Source organism: Mustela putorius, unplaced genomic scaffold (genome assembly GCF_011764305.1).
Source record: "Mustela putorius furo isolate JIRA1106 unplaced genomic scaffold, ASM1176430v1.1 tig00003834_pilon_pilon_pilon, whole genome shotgun sequence".
Taxonomy (NCBI): Eukaryota; Metazoa; Chordata; class Mammalia; order Carnivora; family Mustelidae; genus Mustela; species Mustela putorius.
In genome coordinates, this window is record NW_025421987.1 from 90,641,065 (window position 1) to 90,660,026 (window position 18,962).

Genomic DNA, 18,962 nt, shown 5'->3' on the forward strand with positions numbered 1-18,962 from the left:
CAGCCCCGGCGGCGGCGGGGCGCAGACGGGGGCAGGCGCAGCCTCGCGTCGGTTCGCAGGCAGGCCCAGCGCGGCTCCTCCTCGCCGCGGGCGGGGCTGCCCTCGGTGCCGCCCCGCGGCCGGGGCTCCGCGAAGCTCGGAGTGCCGGGGGCTGGCGAGCCGGGGCGGCGGGTGGAGCCCGGCAGCGCGGCGGCGACCAATCGCGCCGCGCAGGGGGAGGAGCCCCAAAGGGGGAAAAAGAAAGTGCGGCGGAAAGTAAGAGGCTCATTGGGGGAAGACTAGCCGGATCAGGGTCCCCGGGCTCCGCTTTGGCCAGACTCACCGAAAGAAGCAGTGTCGGGCGACCCTGCCACTCATCCCACTGGTTCTCTGCGCCCGCTCTGCTTCCCGAGAAAGGTGAGTCTCTCGCTGTCGTGAGGGCTCGGAGGAATCACCTACCCACAGAATCTCAGGGTGGAAGGACTCCTGAAAATCGTCTCGTTCAACCCTCCTATTTTCCAGAAGGGCAAACTGAGGCACAGAGCGAGGCAGCAGCTGGGATAGATCACACAGCTAGTTAGTGCTGTGGTCGGGACTCGAACCCAACTGTCCAGAACCCCATCTTTGCTTTGTGCAGATTGAGGTACCGCAGTTTGGGGACGGCTGCGCGTTGCTGCACCCCAGTTCCAGCCCTCTGAGGGATCTACCCTGGCGTACCCCCGCCTGGGTATCGCTAGAGCGTTGCTGCGAGCGGTGAGGATAGAAGAGGGCAGTGTGTCCCAGCGTGTCTCGTGCCAGGAGCTGTGACAGCCCGGGGAAAGGCTGTTTGCAGCCTCGCTCCGTCCTCCCCTGACCTGCTTTCTCAGAAAGATACCCCTGCCGAGGGTGTCTGGCTGGCTCCTGGGGGAGGCGGTGGCGAGGGGAGGGACGTCGGGGCGCGGATGACTGGGGCTGGTACTCACAGCTGTCTCCCAGCGCGGGGAGGAAGCTGGTGGTCCCGTAGGGGATAGGATGCCCCTCGGTTAGGAATGGCTAGCTTCATGGAGCCATGGCCCCCGTCACTTCTGAGTGCCGGGAGGCAACAAGGAAGCTGAGTTGAAGGGAAAAATCACAAGCAGAAAAGCAAACTTCTGCCGTTTTCTTTAAGAACCAGTACCCAGTCAGTCTTCCCTCCACCTCCGGCCGTGAAATTGAGATGCACCGCCGCTGGGAGGGCTTCTGCTGCTCCTTTCCACAGATCTTGGGTTAGCTGCCAGCTGAGGAGGAGTATTTAGACCTGGTTTTGATTCCAGCTCTGCCAACTATTAAGCTGTGTGAACTTGGTGGGGCAAGTTATCTAATCTTCTCGGTACTCAGTTTTTGCCCCTGGCCGCCACTGGGAGATGATAAAGATCACAATGAGCCCTGAGGGTAGTTGGAAGGATGAAATGGGATAATTCAAATGGTGTGTCTAGCGCAGTGCCTGACTTGACATCTGGTTAATTTGAGATTGGTGGACACTATTGTAAATATTGTTACACACTAACCCTGGAGACAGTGGATTTTCAGAACAGTGATTTCATACTACCTTAAAGTGACTTTTTTTTTTTTTTTTTTTAATCTGGAATGCTGTAGCATTTTCTTAATTGGAGTTTGAACAGCTTTTATAGAAAGTGTTTTCTGAGTGCTGTCTCCATGTGACTTTGATCGTGGATGCTTGAGCTGGAAATATCAAATTAATGTTTCTCAGTGATGCCGAGCCCCTCGTTTTTAGGCCAAGCCTCTGTCTGTGAAGCCCTGGTCTGAGGCACCCTTTATTTGCAAAGACGGTCTTGAATTTGATGAGAAGTAGGAAGACAAGAGAAGTTGGAAGTTCCTTTTATGTTACAGACTGTGCTAATCCTTGTTTTCCTGCTGTCTTAGGTCAGACAAGCAACTTTATGTTTTCTTTAATAGAGGAAAACAGCAACACAATTCTCACGTATTTCTTTGGGATTATGCCATGATGTTGCTAAATTCAGTCCCTCTGGACACAGACATACCTTATTTAAACATAAATACTACACATACTTACTCTAGTCATCCTTAATTATTGTTATTTTAAAATGAATAAGTCCCCTCACATATCCCCACGAGGCTCATGAAAATGGATTTTATTCTGATTGACTTTATACAGTTATTTACTAGTGTCTCCTGGCTATGCCGTTAAGTCCCCGAATTGAGTGTTCAGCATTTATAGTTGGCTGCCTGCTTCCCAGTTCCTTCCATTTGCGTGGGGTATTGATGAGTGCATAGGAGGGGGTGTGATACATCTTGAGGGAAGAGAAGAACTTGGCCGTGCCCCTGTAGGTACCTCCTGCACCAAGCGTTTGCAGGGGATGGGATCTCTTGCTTCCATCAGCCTGTTCTGTGTGCATGCATTGTGTGTGATCAGCGGGCCAGGATACGTCTGACCCTGTGCCTGAGAACTAGGGGGCTTGTGGGCAAAAGGAAAATGTTAAAAAATAAGGTCAGAACAAGGGGATGGAAGGGAGATGGGAAGGTAATTTTTTTGGTTCTGGCTCTTTAAAGAAAGGATACCCAGTTATACCTTTCCTCCTTATCCGGATTATTTGTTACAAAATTCATACATATAGATAGATAGAACTTTAAAATTTCCAAAACATATCCCATATATATCTCTTTCTTGCTACTTGCAATAGCCCTGAGGGAAGGACACGGGGGGCATATTAATGGTGGAAGGAGCTTAGGTTTTGTGGTCAAATTCAAATTTCAGCCCTAATTCCTCTGCAGCTAAGTCATACTGAGCAGTTTTTTTCACCATTTAGGGCTTTTGTTTTACTCAGTCCTAAAATGGAAAGGAAAATGCTTACCCTGAGAATTCGTGTGAGGATAAAATTAAGTGGAATAATGTAAAATCTGTGTAGTGAGTAGTTGCTCATTAAGCGGTATCTCTTCTTAGCTGGTCTCAAAAGAGTGAGACTCAGAGAAAGGAGAGGTTGCTAAGAGTCACATGGTTATTATGTTTCGGCCTGGGAGTAGAGCTTACACCTTGTAATTTCCAGTTAAGGGTTTTTCCCTGTCACACCCTACCCCGTCACTGCTCCAATGAGTTCTTTAACAATTTACTCAGTTAAGGTGACCTTATTGGGCTGGTGTAGGGGATCCTTTCTGTCCCAAAGAGGAAATTTCCTTGCCGAAGGAACAGCCCATAAGCATGCTCTGTAGAGGTTGGGCGGGGGGGGTGGGGTGGGTGGGGGTCAGCTCCTAGGAGAGCAAGTTCAAAAGCCCTGGATCTCTAAGGCAACATTCCGACTCTCCTGCCTTTAAATAATGCACCTTCCATTCCTAAGAGGAAGGGGACTGTGAAGACATGAAGTTCAGAATTATATTACGTATTTCTTCCTGTTCTGAGTGTTTTCTTCTATCTGTCATCCTTGTGCTAATTCATAGGGCAGTAAGAAGGCTGTGCAACAAATGTCATGAGTGACCACTGTGTTCTTCACTTCTCTCACTAATGCTGGGGCTACAGGATGGAATGGAGAGCAGTAGGCAGAGGCAGCATTTGCAAAAAAGACCACTCGCTGCTTGTTGACAGTGCTGATCACTGGTCTGGAGCCTCAGTCCTCCCTGTGGAAACTGATGGCTGCAGGCTTATGTAGGAAAATGAACAGATCTGTTTCTGGCCCAGGCAATGGGGCCATTTATCCGCTGAGACTCCCCATAGGCCATCAGGTTTCTCTGCTTTGCAGCAAGCAGACAAGCTTGCAAATGCAGTTCTGGGAGAAACGTTTTTGCTCCTTGCTTTTGGCATTTGGAAGCATATGTTTGCCAAAAGGTGTCCAGTTAGCGTCATCTTACCTGGCACTGTTAGAAAAGCAGAATGTGGCTGGACGAAATCGGACGAGGAGGCAGAAGAGAAAAAAATAATAATAAAAAAAAATAAAGGTTATCTCCAGCATACACATAGTTTCATTTGTTGCTCAACTTTGTCAGGGCTTCTGCTGGTGACACAGATGTAGGATCTGGTGAGTCACTGTTGCTGTGCCCGTGAAATATTAAAGAGAGCCACCTACTGTGCTCTTTGCAAATTTTGGAAATCGCTCTGTGGGTGAAATAAAAACCCCAAAGAATGGAAAAGTTACAGAACATTTGGCATCCGATCTTTTGTGGGATTAATTCGGTTTAGCTACTCATTGGCTCAGGTTTGTTTGTTTGCTTGTTTTCTCTTTTAGAAATTGAGAATGTACCAAGGGGATTGTGGCACTGATGGGGAGACCTCCTGGTAGCCTGACTTGATTCTGCCCAGCTCTGGCACCTGGGGCAGTGTCAGAGTTGTAGAATCTGACAGGGACCTGAGGCAAGTTAGGGTACTGTGGTGAGCCTCTGTCTCCTCAGCCAGGAAACAAGAACACTGATGCCTGCCCAGAAGCTGGAGTCCCTATCCCAGCACCTTATTCACGGGAGGCATTTAATAAATGTGAATTCTGACATTAGTTCTTTCAATTTATTAGTCTGTTAAATTGTGAAAATCAAAACGTAATAGTTATTTGCTACTGAACTCCATTGTGGATTGTACTGTTTTATAAGTATCACCTCATTTAATCCTTGCAGTGACCCTGTGTATTTTTGGAGGCAACTGAGGCTCAGAGATGTTTAGTAGGTTGAAAGGTCTGAGACTGTGTGGCCTCTGGACTAGAAATGAGAGCCTGGACAGGGACCGATGACCCATCCATCCCCATCCTGCCATTCTGAGTCTGGGATTACCTTGCCTGGAACTGAGAAGTCTCTAGCTCTGGGCTTCAAATGGGAGGTTCTTCTGCCCCAATACATTGTTATTTTTCCTTTAAGATTCCCTTCCACTCCAAAATTCTGTCTCCATATCTCATTGTAAAAGTCGAAGCTAGAAGGGGAAAGGGGAATAAAGAGAAAATACCCTTGTGTTTTATGCCAAGAGATCTATTTTCCGGTCAAACAGAGGAGGGCAAAGGAAATCAGCATTCATTGGTGCGTGCACTTCTGTCATTTCACGTAAGCATAAAAATAACTCTCAGATATATATTATTATCTGCCTTTTACCGATGAAAGAACGAAGGCTCAGGGAGACTTACGGACTTGCTCAAGGTTAGTCAATTAGTAAGAACTAGAACTGGTGTGTTTCAGAGCGCAAAGGCATCCGGGCTACCTTACGGTGTTTGCTAGACACCACACCATCAAATCGGAGGACTTGGAGAGTTAGATTCAGGAGTGCCGGCTCCCTGTGTCCACATACCTTCCCATCGCAGTAGGCGTGTCCTTTCCTCCTCTACCTTCTCCTGCTGCTAGAATCCTTGCCTCATTCTTCCCAGTCTGTGGGACCACATGGAATGCTCCTACCGTCTTCTTTCTATCTCTACTGTGAATTTCAAACCTTATTTGTTTGTTTTTACTCTGGGCCAGGAATTTGTCCCCATTGTTTCTTGTCCAAGTCCCTGATTAGTGCCTAAGCAGCGGAAGAACATAGCACAGTGCCTTGTATGTAAAAAGTAGAGTGAAGGGAATGATGGCTTCATACTGTGTCGGGTGGGTCCAGGGTTGACATTCTCGTTTTCTTACACTTCACTCTATTACTAATTATCTCAAAGGCTGTCTATATAAACTTGGAAGGTAGCTTTCATTTCCTTTAATGTTATGGTTACAAAACCAGAAAAAACGCTAAGGAGTCACAGTCTCTAAGAAGGTTGGACATCCCTAGCTCAATGATGGACAAAAAGACATTTTTATCCTAAGAAAAAAGGGCATTTTGCAGCAAACGTAGGGAAGGAAGAGCTTGCTTGCATGTATTGACAGCAAGGCCAGTGTCAAGTGTCATAAATTAATTACCTGAAAGAAAGTAGGAAGTTTCCAGGGAGGTGGGCAGCTGCAATGAACTTCGATCTTAAGATTTCTAAAAACAGTGAAGAATGAGCATCCATCTGGCTATTATTTGATATAATTGGAATAAAGACAGGTGACCTTTTATATCTAGCTTCCATCCAGGAGAAGGCTGTGGTTTCTACCTGTCTGGCACATAAGTCCTTATGATTACACTGGCTTCCTTGTTTCCCAATCAATGCTAAAGGCAACAGAAAAGAGAAATAGTCATTTTATAAACTCTAATATCTGAAAGTGTTCTTTTCATAGGTAACACAGTTCCTTAAGCCAGTTATGGTTAGATGCTATGGTAACTTTGCTCAAGTTATCTGGTCTGTCTTTGCTTTCTTATCTCTTCTTTTCTTTTTTTAAAGAATTTATTTATTTGAGAGAGAAAGAGAGAGGGCGAGAGAGAGAGAGAGCGTCATAGTGGGGAGAGGGAGAAGCAGGCTCCCTGCTGAGCAGGGAGTCAGACACATGGGCATTGATCCCAGGACCCTGGGATCATGAGCTCAGCCGAACGCAGGTGCTTAACAGACTGAGCCACCCAGGTGCCCTCTGTTTTACTTTCATCATCTATAAAACGGGATAATGAAACCCATTTCATCAGGCTTTGATAGGTGCCAATCATATGCCATAACATTTGTTAAGGGCCTGATGCATTGGAATTTTAACCTTTATTATGATTAACAGCTGCCGTGATACTCAGTTGCATGGCCAGATTGATATGGGAACAGAAAGTGTAAGACTTAGGTTCAAATAATAACAGTTTTAGTTATGTAGAACATTAACCACCCAAAATGACTTTTATTACATACACAGGCACATACATTTTTTTTTTTTTTACAATAATCTGAGGTAATTAAGGCATGCGTTGCCAACAACATGTATATCCTGAGTCTGAGAGGTTAAATATTGCTAAGGCCACACAGTTAGCACGTAGTGGATCTGGGGCTTGGACCCCAGCTGTCTAACTCCAAGTTATGTTTTTTCCCCCCCACTTAATGATTCAGTCCAACAGCCCCACTGCTGGTTAATTGCTTTTCCTTCTCAGAGTCCTTTTTCTCACTTCTAAAATGAGAAATTTAGACAAGGTGCCTTCTAAGTATGATATTCTATGAATCTGTGTCTGTGGAATGATGACTTGGGAGATACCATGAAAAGCTAAGAGAAGAACCGCCGTGTTCTTTCCACAGAGGAATCCACACACCATGATGTGGTGGGGGTCCCGAGTCCCAGATACCCAGCAGCCTAATTGTCCTCAGTGAGACCCACAACTTAGCGCCACATTGGGAGTTAGATGCATAAAGACACCTTCCGTGTCCTTCAGGATGTGATTCTACCACATTCCTATGACCTGTTAACTATTTTCCTCCTCAGGATCCAGGTTGGGGGCTGGGAAGAGAGAATAGCTGGCTGGTTTACGCACACTGACATTTATTGTATGGGAAATGAAAAAAGAGAGGCTTTTCATATAAAGCAAGCTCTGTATCACCATTAATCACCATAATCTTCCACAAAGAAGTAAAGAGATAAAATATTTGGCTTTCATTTGAATTTTAGCATTATGAGTGCATATTTTCTGCTTTCTTCTTTTGAGCTAATTTAGTGCCCATGGAAGAAGCTTGGCTCTCATTGAATAAATATAGGAGTTCTTTCAGCTTACAGAAATGATGGATGCTGGAGACTGGAAATACACACTAAATAGCACTTTTCTGGAAGATTAGACTTCGGTTTCCAATTAAAGAATGAAACAATGGCAGGGGTTGGAGACTGAATGGTTAGAGTTGGTGGTGGAAAGTTGGCTGGTTTAGAGTCATTGAATCCTAGATATTGCTTGCTTAGCTTGTGCATACTTAGTTTCCTCATCTGAGAAATGACAATTAGCATACTCTAGCTCTCTCCTAGATATATATTACCAAGGTTAAAATCAGATGAAATGTTTAAAATCCCTAGAACTTAATACCAGGCACCCAAAGCGCCCTCCATAAACATCCATTCCTCTCCTCACTCAGCACTGTTATATACCCCAAAGCCTCAGCCCTATGACACAGATAGATGAAGAGGGGGTGTGTATTGAGTAGATGTTTCCACTGGTCTAAGGAAAATTTCCCCAATTTGATGAACAATGGGGATGGTAAGGATAGGAAGTGAGAGTGATGTTTACCTTAAAATATCTGCAAAATTTTCATGTGGAGGAGGAATTAGACTGGTGAGAAATTGTGGTGCATGGACCATCTCCATCTGAATCATCTGGACAACTCATTAAGGAGTAGGGCCACTGCACTGAAGTCTCAGTATCACTAGATCAGAATTTTCTACATCAAGAGGGAGCATATTGTAGGAGTCTGGAGTCTTGCTACATAGCTTCATATTCTGGCTCCATTTGTATAATTCTGGACAAGTGACTTAATTTCTTTGTGTGAGATGAGATAAACACAATATGTAACTCTTTGGATTGTTAGTGATGACTAAGTTAATACAAATGAAGTTCTCAGAATGGTGACTGGCACAAGAAACCACACATTATCTCGTTCAGTGTGTAAGATGGTCTTTAAAATACCTCGTAAGGCCATGTATGATTTACATTGTTTCCTGTCTACCCCACTCTCTCAGATAACCACGAAGCTAACTCCTTCATCTCCTGAAACTTTTGCTGCAATGTCTTCTCAGCAAAGCCTATTTGGTTGCTTTGAATAAACTTACCTCCTTCCTGCTTCCCATCTCCACCCATGCCAGTGTTCATCTCACTGACCCACTCTGCTTTTCCGTTTTCCATAGCGGTTGTCACCTTTACCAGCTTCCACATATTTAGTCTGTCCATTGTTTATTGTCTAATTCACCCCCTACTAGACCGTAACACCCACAAGGCCAGAGACCCCACTCCTTGCTCTATCCCATGAATAGGGCCTCACGCATAGCAGCTGCTTAGTCATGAGGAAATGATGAGTAAATACATGCATAGACAGGGATATATATATATATATATATATATATATATATATATATATAATTATTTGTCCTCAAGGGGTAGAAAGAAAGAGTTGGAACTGGACAAGAAAATAAATTACATATGTAATACTGAAATTAAAAAAAAAAACAACTTGTTTCATACACATACATATACACACGTGTATACACTAATACACATATGTATGCATATTGCCTTGAGAAAGTGGCATTTAAATTAAGGGAAAAGCCTGTGAAGGAGCCAAGTGGGTCTGAGATCGTGGTTGAGGTGGCAGGGGCCGGGTGAACGGGGGAGAAGGACTGGGAATAAAGTCCCAAGATAAGCTGGGAGGTCACCAAAAGGATTGAAGGAGGGTGGTGACCAGGTGTGCTGTATTTGGAGCCAGAGAGTGAAGGAAAATGGAAGAATTTATGTATAAGATGAGTTAAACTGCTTTGATCTCATATAAGGTCCTATGAACAGAGGAGAAAGAAAGTTGAGTCATTTATAGACTTCCCCATTAGAATGTCTCAAAACAAACACACACACACACAAATAGGTATAAGAGGCAAAACCAGATTCCTTTGCTTTTTCTCAAATGATATCATTCTTATTTCCACATGTACCAAATAATGGGTGAAAATGTATGCACTGTTGCTCAATTCAATTCAGCTGGAAATTTTACAGTTCTTGTGTAGGTGTTTTATGTAATCAGACCCCCCAAAACACTGGACCCAGAGCTATTTCCTTATAAGAGCTATTTCCTTATCTTTTCCTTATAAGATTCTTAGTAGCAGTTTCTGAAATCCAATGTATCAGGGAGTAAGCATATGAAAGGCAAATTTAATTCCACGTAAGATCAATTTCTTCTCTCTGGCTCTCCAAATGTAAATGGTGCCTAACTCTTCAAGAAGTGGAACTCCTCTGTGAAGTCTTTACTGATATGGGTCTGTAGTCTCACATATGCCAGGCATCTTTCAAGTGCTTTACAAATATTAGCTTGTCGAAACCAAAGAATAACAGTCCTCTATTATTTCTCTTTCTAGAACGGAAAACGGAGGCTCGAAGTCACGGAGATTAGTTAGCGGTAGAGCCAGTATTTGAACTCGGGGCAAGTGTAACCATTTGGTTACACAAATGTAACCATTCTGCCCTCTGATTGTAAGTGACCCTGAATATTTTTTTTCGTCTTTATTTGTCCCACTTCATGGTGATTCATTTGAAGGAGTAGTTCAATAAATGTTTTGAATCAGTGAATGCATACGTGACCTATTCTTTCACGTTATATTATTTCATTAGCATATAGTGATAAAACATGGCTTTTAGACTGAGACGGTCAGTATAGGGTCATGCTACTCACTGTCTCTGGGATATGGCAAATTTACTTAACATCTTTAAACTTGTGTCCTCATCTGCATTTTTGGCACAAGAATAAAAGTGTCGTTAGGATTAAGTATGTGCATGAAGTGCTTAGCACAGTGCCTGGAACATAATTAGTGCTCAGTCCATTTGAGCTATTTTTATTATTTTTTGAACTAAAGTAACCTCCCCAAACATGCATACACTTACATACTCAGGCAGTTTTTCAGTTGTGCTTATTTTATTAACTTTCTTTAAAAAGTCAGAGCCAAAGACCCAATCATATAATCAGTGAAACTAATTTTGTTCCAGGAAATTACAGTCCCTTAACCTCAGCAGAAAACTCCTGCAGGTAGAAGGACCAGTCCTAGGGAATGATGTGGGAGCAACAATGCTGCAGGACTGTCCTGTCCATCTCTGACATCTGACATACCTGCAGACAAGTATTTCTCACCCTGCCCACCCTCCTCCTCAGGCTGACCTGGCTTGTGGGAAAGTTATTTTGTACTCCAGTGATGGTTTGAGAACATTCTGGGTGACAAAAAAGGAAACAGAAGAAGACTCATATTTTACCCTAGTTAACACTTAATGAGACTCATTTATAGAATGTACTGGAAGTTTCGGACCTTTTGCTAATTCGTAGTCACTCACATTGAGCCTGTGCTTCTTGTGTGCCAAGAGCTGTGCTGAATGCTTTGTTTTTATTGTCTCACTCAATCCTGTTACAATCTTATTTAAAGTTTAAATTTTAATTTTAAACTGGGGGGGGGAAATGAGAGTGTTAAGAGTTGCCTCCATAGGTGTATCGGGGAGGCTGTGATGATAAAATCGAGTATTTCTTGCCGGTGTTTTGCCACAGCTTTGCTCCAAAACAGACTGTGCAGGGTTGCAGCACCGTCGGACTCTCTGGGGACCTTCCCTGCAGTGAAGAGATGTTTGGCAGAGAAATGAGGCAAAAGTTGTATGGGGAAGGCAAAAAGCTTCATTCTAGTTGACAGTTTATTTTGCCCTGGAAGAAACTACTAACAATGAACTCAGTCCTCTTTTGCTGATTGCATTTGCTTGCTTCTTTGTAAGAAGCCAAAATGGTGCTGACATACAATGACCTTCTTTGTTTTTTTGTTGTGACATACTGAAAAGGTGTAACTTTTATTGTCCCACCTCTCCCAAGTTTGATGATTTCCTTGGAGGAACTGTCCACACACACAACAACGCACGTGCACATGCTCACAAACATGAGGACAGTGCCCCAGTCATAGCTGACACTCTCTATATATTTGCTTAATGAAAGCATGAGAAAAACAAAACAAAACAAAACAAAATCACACACACACACACACTCCCCCGCCCCCAGAATGGTAGGGACTATGGATTTTTTATTTTTTTTTAAATGGTAAGATTCGGTATAACTTTTTCCAAAATTTTTGTTTTAAAAATAATTTCAGAAGAAGATTATTCTAAGATATGTGGTGTTACTTCATCTTGGTGATTCAGGACAGCTTATTGGAGTGGACTGTAATTCCTTTAAAATTTATCGAGATGAGATCATTTACCCATGTACTAAATGGCCCTAGACTGGTATACTTTTAAATTTGTGTAATCTGATTTTCATAAATTTTCTGACCTCTCTCTGTTTCATTGTCTGCTATTTTTTTTCTTGCTTTCAGCATGTCTTGCTGTACAGCTTTCTTTCCATTCCCCATATAATTAGCTCTTTCTGCTTTACTCTAGATTAGGGAGTGGGCTCATGAGTTTTGTTAGAACTGTGTGTACGATAAAAATAAACAGGATTGGATTTGGCTCTTAGGCTCTTCTCTAAGGGAAGGGGGTGGGAAGTGGCTACCAAAGAGTCTCCACACGAGAGAGGCTATGCCATATATAGGAACTCCAGGTTTTAGTTACCTGTGGTATTAAAAAGGGACTGATAGGGGCGCCTGGGTAGCTCAGTGGGTTAAGCCACTGCCTTCGGCTCAGGTCATGATCTCAGAGTCCTGGGATCGAGCCCTGCATCGGGCTCCTCCTCTCTGCCTGCCTCTCTGCCTACTTGTGATCTCTGTCTGTCAAATAAATAAATAAAATCTTTTTTTTTTTTTTAAAAAGGGACTGATAGCATTGATCATTCATTTACTTGTTTGGGCCATAAGCATTTGCTGAAAACCTTTTGTAGGCAAGACACAGGTGGATACAGAGATTAAAATATAGTCACACAAACACAACCCCTGAAGAATAAGAATTTATAGATTATTTTGAAAGATGAGATATTCACAGACAATCAACTTGTATAATATTTAGAAGAGGGTAGGAGTAGATAACATAACTTTAATAGATTATGGAAAAACATGTTTAGTTTTTTTTTTTAATTTTTTATTTTTTATAAACATATATTTTTATCCCCAGGGGTACAGGTCTGTGAATCACCAGGTTTACACACTTCACAGCACTCACCAAAGCACATACCCTCCCCAATGTCCATAATCCCACCCCCTTCCCCCAAACCCCCCCCCCCCCAGCAACCCTCAGTTTGTTTTGTGAGATTAAGAGTCACTTATGGTTTGTCTCCCTCCCAATCCCATCTTGTTTCATTTATTCTTCTCCTACCCACTTAAGCCCCCATGTTGCATCACCACTTCCTCAATATCAGGGAGATCATATGATAGTTGTCTTTCTCTGCTTGACTTATTTCACTAAGCATGATACGCTCTAGTTCCATCCATGTTGTCGCACATGGCAAGATTTCATTTCTTTTGATGGCTGCATAGTATTCCATTGTGTATATATACCACATCTTCTTGATCCATTCATCTGTTGATGGACATCTAGGTTCTTTCCATAGTTTGGCTATTGTGGACATTGCTGCTATAAACATTCGGGTGCATGTGCCCCTTTGGATCACTACGTTTGTATCTTTAGGGTAAATACCCAATAGTGCAATAAAAGCCCTTTCTGGAGAAAACATGTTTAGTTTTAAAGAGACAGCTGTGCCATTCAGGAAGGGGTTTCGAGGACCTGGTGTCTGAAGAGAGTCTTGAATCGATGGGCAGGTTTTGGACCTAGACTAGAGGGGAAGAGCAGTGTACAAGTTAGGGTCCAACGAAGGGAGCATGAATGAAATGGATGGGTGATATGGAATATGGGATTTGTCGTAGGGATTAGACCTACAACTGCGGAAGAAGCTGAAACATTTAAGTCCAAAAGAGGACAATGGGAAATGAGAAAAAGTCACTCACTCAGGACCCTAAGGAGAAGGTGGCCAAGAAGTCTGTGGAAGACCACTTCCACCTCTGGTAGGCAGGCCGTTGGGAAGAAAAAAAGCTGGATGTGAAGGTGAAGAGAAAACCTGGAACCATGAGGACAAGCTGCAACCCTTAACTGTCTCTCACTGTACCTAACCTAGATGATGTGGGTGGCTCGCAGAAGGAGCTTGTGGGCTTAGCCACAGAGCTCTGCACCTGCTGGCCTTGGACTTGGAGAGGTTGGAGGGAGAGATTTGTCAGGAGCTGAAGGCATGGTGGGTGTGGCTGCTGCCCCCTCTTAGGAGGTCAGCCACTAGATCAACAATGATGTATGTAAGAGGCAGTTAGTAGTACCCAGGGGCCTACAAAGGCTCTTGCAAAACAATGGGTACTGCTGCACTTTTCCCATCCAGATCTCATGTACAGTTCCCTGTGGCTATCCCTAAGAATCATACAGAGAATGGGATTCTGGAAAACACAATTCCAATAAAACTAAAGTGACACAGTTTAGTTTGGAAAGGAGTTTAGGAAAGGAATGGGGGGACAACTGAACATTCTATTATCATAACCCAGGCAAGGAAACTTGCTTTCTTCTATTTTCACTTGGGAAAGTGACTCGGAATCATAAGTGATTGTTCAGAACAATACTAAAAATATTAGTGTACAATTGCAAGCCAAGGTGATTTGATGTATGGCTAGTATGTTGACTCTAATATCTTTATGGCAAACCTTGATAATGACTCTTTAAAATTCCCGGATGATTCTGCCTCCAGTATGTGAAAGGCTAGAAAAAGTGTACATGTAGCTGGAACATTGACCAACATGAAACTGGCTTACGCAGCCATGTCAATTCCATTCTGAGAGAAAGATCCTATAAAAATAAATATCACTTACTTAATTGAGTAAATAATGCTTTTTGGCTTTACTGAGTAAAGAGTAAGAGTATTCCTTCTGTTTGTCCAAGTGCTTAACAGTTTGCAATGACTTACATGTCCCTTATCTTATTTGATTTGACAAGGACTCTGTGAGGTCGGTTCAGTCTGAATTCGCCTAAGTGGCAAAACTGAAGCTCAGAGGCTGTGGTAACCATCAAGAGCCCACTTATCCCTTGATTCAAGAGCACTCACTGTACTTGCGTAGATTTAGTGGACACCTTGCTGTGGCTCATCCCTCTATTTCGCACTAGGCACCTCTGCCTGATAATCTTGGGGCACATTCCTGGTTCTTCCATGTTCCTGTTCTAAATCTGCCCATAGTTTTGGGACTTCATTACCTCTAAGGTCTTTTAACACCGTGCAGGCCCTTTGTAACCTTTCTGTGACAGTTCCACCTGTCTCATCCCTGACCCCCTTGTAGGTTTTTTGCTTCTTCACACTAAAGCACAGGACACCAAATGCAGGGTAAAGAAGAACTGCTTTACCAAAGCATACCTGAACAGGTATCTTAACACCCCCAGGAGATCCACACATCTTTGAATTAGGTCATTCTCTAAGTCTTTCCTATCAGCGTTTCCAAGCACATACTCCCATATGTTTATAAAACCTATCTCCTGGCTTCCTACCTGTTGAAACACAGCAGAACTTAACTCATTTGTCTTGACTTATTTAAAACACACACACCTACTGCTCTATCTGCTGAGATGGCAACGGCCAACAGCGAGGGAATACAAAACCTAAAACCTCTATTCAGTGCACCCTGAAGAGTTTCGGCCTCTTAGAGGGGTCCTTAAGGCATACCAAATTGGGGAGACCACCTCAGGTTCTGTGCTTTGGGGTGTGTAGGATTTTTGCAGTTACATCCAGAAATCAAGCCTTATTATCTGTCTTTACACAGACTACTCTTTTTTTTTTTTTTTTTTAAGATTTTAAATATTTATTTGACACAGAAAGAGAGATCATAAGTAGGCAGAGAGGCAGGCAGAGAGAGAGGGAGAAACAGGCTCCCTGCTGAGCAGAGAGCCCGATACAGGACTTGATCCCAGGACCCTGAGATCATGACCTGAGCTGAAGGCAGAGGCTTAACCCTCTGAGCCACCCAGGTGCCCCTATCCAGACTACTCTTAATGGTCCTCCAAGAATGCTACAAAGTTAGGGTCAAAGGCTAAGCTCCTGGTTCTGCCAGTACAACAGAGAGGGATGTGTCTTATTTAGAGTTAGCCGAAACTCTGTAATTCATCTTCTAAGTTCTGGTACAGTGTACTTTCCACTGTAATGTGCTGCTTCTCTTGCTTTCATTCTCCCACGTGAGAACTGACCTCATTTCACCCTACCAGAAATATGGGTTTTCTGCTTCCTGCATTGCTATGCTATGTAAGAAAAAGTTCCGGAGAATTGAAGGCTAGACTTCTGGTGATAATAATAAGAAATGATAGCTGTGAAATCAGAGTGTTTACTATGTGCCAGGTGCTTTATAATATGATCTCACGTAATCGTTATACTTGATTCCATGAGATGCTTGACCCGACCCAATAAGGCAACGGAGAGTCTGTGTGGTTAAGAAGCTTACATAGCTCCAGAGGATTTGAGTTCAGTGTATGTGAGTCTGAAGCCCATGCTGAAACTTTATGCTTTCCTTCACGGTGCTGAGGAATGCCTTCTGTCCTGTGGCCCCATCCAGTTTGCCTACGGGTTCGTGGGCATCTGTGACATATGTTCGGTTACTTGTACACAGATCAGTCTGACAATTCCCTAGAAATCCTGCTTGAGCTAACCCACTGATCATTTTGCTTCCTCAGCTCCTTTTTCAATTTCCTTTTAAGCCTAAATAGCATAGGAAGTGCCTTAATCACTTGACACCAGCTCTTCCTAGTTTAATGATCTTTTCATTTTGTCAGTATCCTTTTCTAACAATTGAGGTTTAGAGCAAGGAAGGGAATAAGTGCTTTGCAAAAGCCTTAGTCGCCCATTTTGGAAAGTGAGGTCAATGGAGATATGACAATGCTGCTTTGAAATGCCAGAACCCCTGGGTTAAATGCCCCCCCCCCCCCCCCCCCCCCCGCCAGTGTCTGTGGAAGAGAGAAGACCTCTGATATGGCACCAGAGACTTCAACCAGGACAAGTAGGTACAAATTCCAGAGGATCTGAGTCCAGCTTAACCTAAGGAGACACTTATTACAGTACAGGCCATATGAAAACTAACTCGGTAATGAGTACATCCTCATTAGAGATATTTAAAGAGGGACTACACATCCACTTGGCAAGGATGTTAGAGAGATATTTGAATTTTGGAAAATGTTTGAATCAAAATGATATTTGAGGGCCTTTCCGGCCTTGGGCTTCTGTGTTGAATTCACTTAGAAACTTCATATTGGGAATAAAGCTTTCCCCTTGTTATAATTAACACCAACTAGTGATGTCGCCTCCTCCCTCCCCCCATGCTTTCCCCTTCGAACAACTGCTCGATTTAAGAAGGGGCCCTAGGATGAGGAAGGATGTGGTTCTTTCCCGCTTGGCAGCACTCCGTGTCAGAATGGAGGACTTGTGTCTGGGCCTGGCACCGATCCGTCGGGGCCTCTCACCAGCCCAGTGGTGTCTGTGACCGGAGCACGTGGGAGGTGCACATCCGTGGAGGAAAACCTCCCACTGGCTGCCGGCTCGGGATTTTAAAATTTTTTTACATCACTAATGAATACAGTCTTGCCCAGGGCAGGCCTCTTGGAGGAATGGAGACACACCCTGAAACAAGCCCTAGTCAGCCCAGACAAGCATCCCCTGAGAAAGAGCCACTCTGAAGCTGGCAGCATATGAGAAAGTGTCTTTGAGAGCAGTTTCTTCTTGCCGTTTCAAAGGAGAGCCGCTTGCAGGCCAGGATATCAGGAGGGCAAAGCTCCTTTTCCCCCCGATTTTCTTTCTTATTTCTTTTTTATTTATTTTTTTTTTTATTTATTTTTTTTTTTAAAGATTTTATTTATTAATTTGACAGAGAGAAATCACAAGTAGACAGAGAGGCAGCCAGAGAGAGAGAGAGAGGGAAGCAGGCTCTCTGCCGAGCAGAGAGCCCGATGCGGGACTCGATCCCAGGACTCTGAGATCATGACCTGAGCCGAAGGCAGCGGCTTAACCCACTGAGCCACCCAGGCGCCCCTCTTATTTCTTTTTTAATTGGCTTACCACTAATCTGAAAGCTGCGCCGTTCGGAAATGATAATCCTTTGATTGAACATCAGAATTGAGACACGGCCTCGGTTCTCGAAGGAAGGAGTGGTACAATGAGAGAAAGTGTCCAAAAGTTGATTAACAGCTTTAAATTAAAAGAAGAAAACGAGGCAAAACTTAACAGCAGGTCATACCGACCAGTGCCATGTGTAAGAATAGACGGTGCTTTCCCATCAAATCCAGTGATCTTTCCCCACAGGATTTACAAAGACCTTACCAATCTCCAACGAGGTCAACTTTTTTTTTTTTTTTTTTCTCAAGGGAAATGTTATAACTAAGTATGTTTTGCACAAATCTTTCATGTGTGGATATCTCAAAGTATGAAGTGCTATTATAGGGAAGCTTCAGGAGCTCACAGCTGTCTTGTCCCCAGCAGATAAACATGTGAAAAACTTCATAGCTGCGAGGACTCCTTTAGGGATCTGGTCCAATACTGCCTGGAGGTAGTTTGGCCAAGATCCCCCATGTACACCATAAATCTTCACAGAGTCGTGGGAAGAGAACAGCGGCTTTTGCTTTGCCGGCAGCTGACTCGCTGTTCCTGCGCTGTCTTCCTTTGACACAGGACCATTGCCTGTTTAGATGTGACTCTTCCTTGGGATATAAATGGGGTGTTATTTTTAGGGGACCTTATATTTCCTAGTAGTTTTTCAAAGTTGGGAGGCAGTGTGGCTTTATCAGAGGAATGTATGAACTGGGAATCAGAAGCAATCCCACATTTTCACGAGCAGGCTCTGGACCTCCTGTGAAAGTCTTGTATCCTTCCTGGGCTCCTATTTCCTAAATAGTGCCCAAATAAATAACACTATTTGACCTCCAAGGCCCTTTCTCGTTTTCTAGAGGTGATCTTCATAAGAAGACAGAAAAACAGGGAGAGAATTAAAAAAACAACACAACAACCAAGTGGAGTATAAGGCTTAGGAAAAGAAGTCCCCCCCTTTTAAACAGAGCTCAGAATGTCTTTGTTGCAATAAGCCTTTGTAGCAAATATGTGAAACTTTGTCTCTATTGCATACTGCGTGGTACTTGGATTTCCCCTATTTGTCTCATTTCTATTTGCTAAAACCTGATTAGAAACATGAATCATAGCCCCGAGGAAACTTTGAGATCTTCAGATTCAGTTCACTCACTTTACCGGTAACAACCCCAAGGCCCCTGCCCAGAGTTACACAGAGCCTCCAATGGATTTCTCCTGCCTCCAAACGCAATTTTCTTTCAAATACACGGCCTACTCAGTTTATTTAGCAATGATGAGTATTCAGAGAAAGAGTCAGGCTAGATTCTCAAAGTCGAATGATCCTCAATAAGACTTTACAGGCTAGTGAGGAGATACACACACACACACACACACACACGACTTGTTTTTTCCCATGCTAAATGTGTTGGATATAGTTCCCTTTTGTGCAGCCTTCTTCCT

General features: G+C 43.5%; 1 protein-coding gene across 7 annotated transcripts in view; it reads left to right on the forward strand.

Moving 5' to 3' along the window:
• Positions 1-218: 218 nt before the first annotated feature.
• Positions 219-18,962, forward strand: part of LOC101683223 (interleukin 1 receptor accessory protein) — a 135,804-nt gene continuing 117,060 nt past the window's right edge. For 2 of the 7 annotated variants that reach the window (XR_198939.3, XM_004745261.3), the window contains exon 1: positions 219-396. The gene's annotated coding sequence lies outside the window, so the exon portion shown is untranslated. The remainder of the gene's footprint in view (positions 397-18,962) is intronic. The other 5 variants (XR_006609192.1, XM_045088725.1, XM_004745262.3 and 2 more) reach the window with 3 other exon arrangements.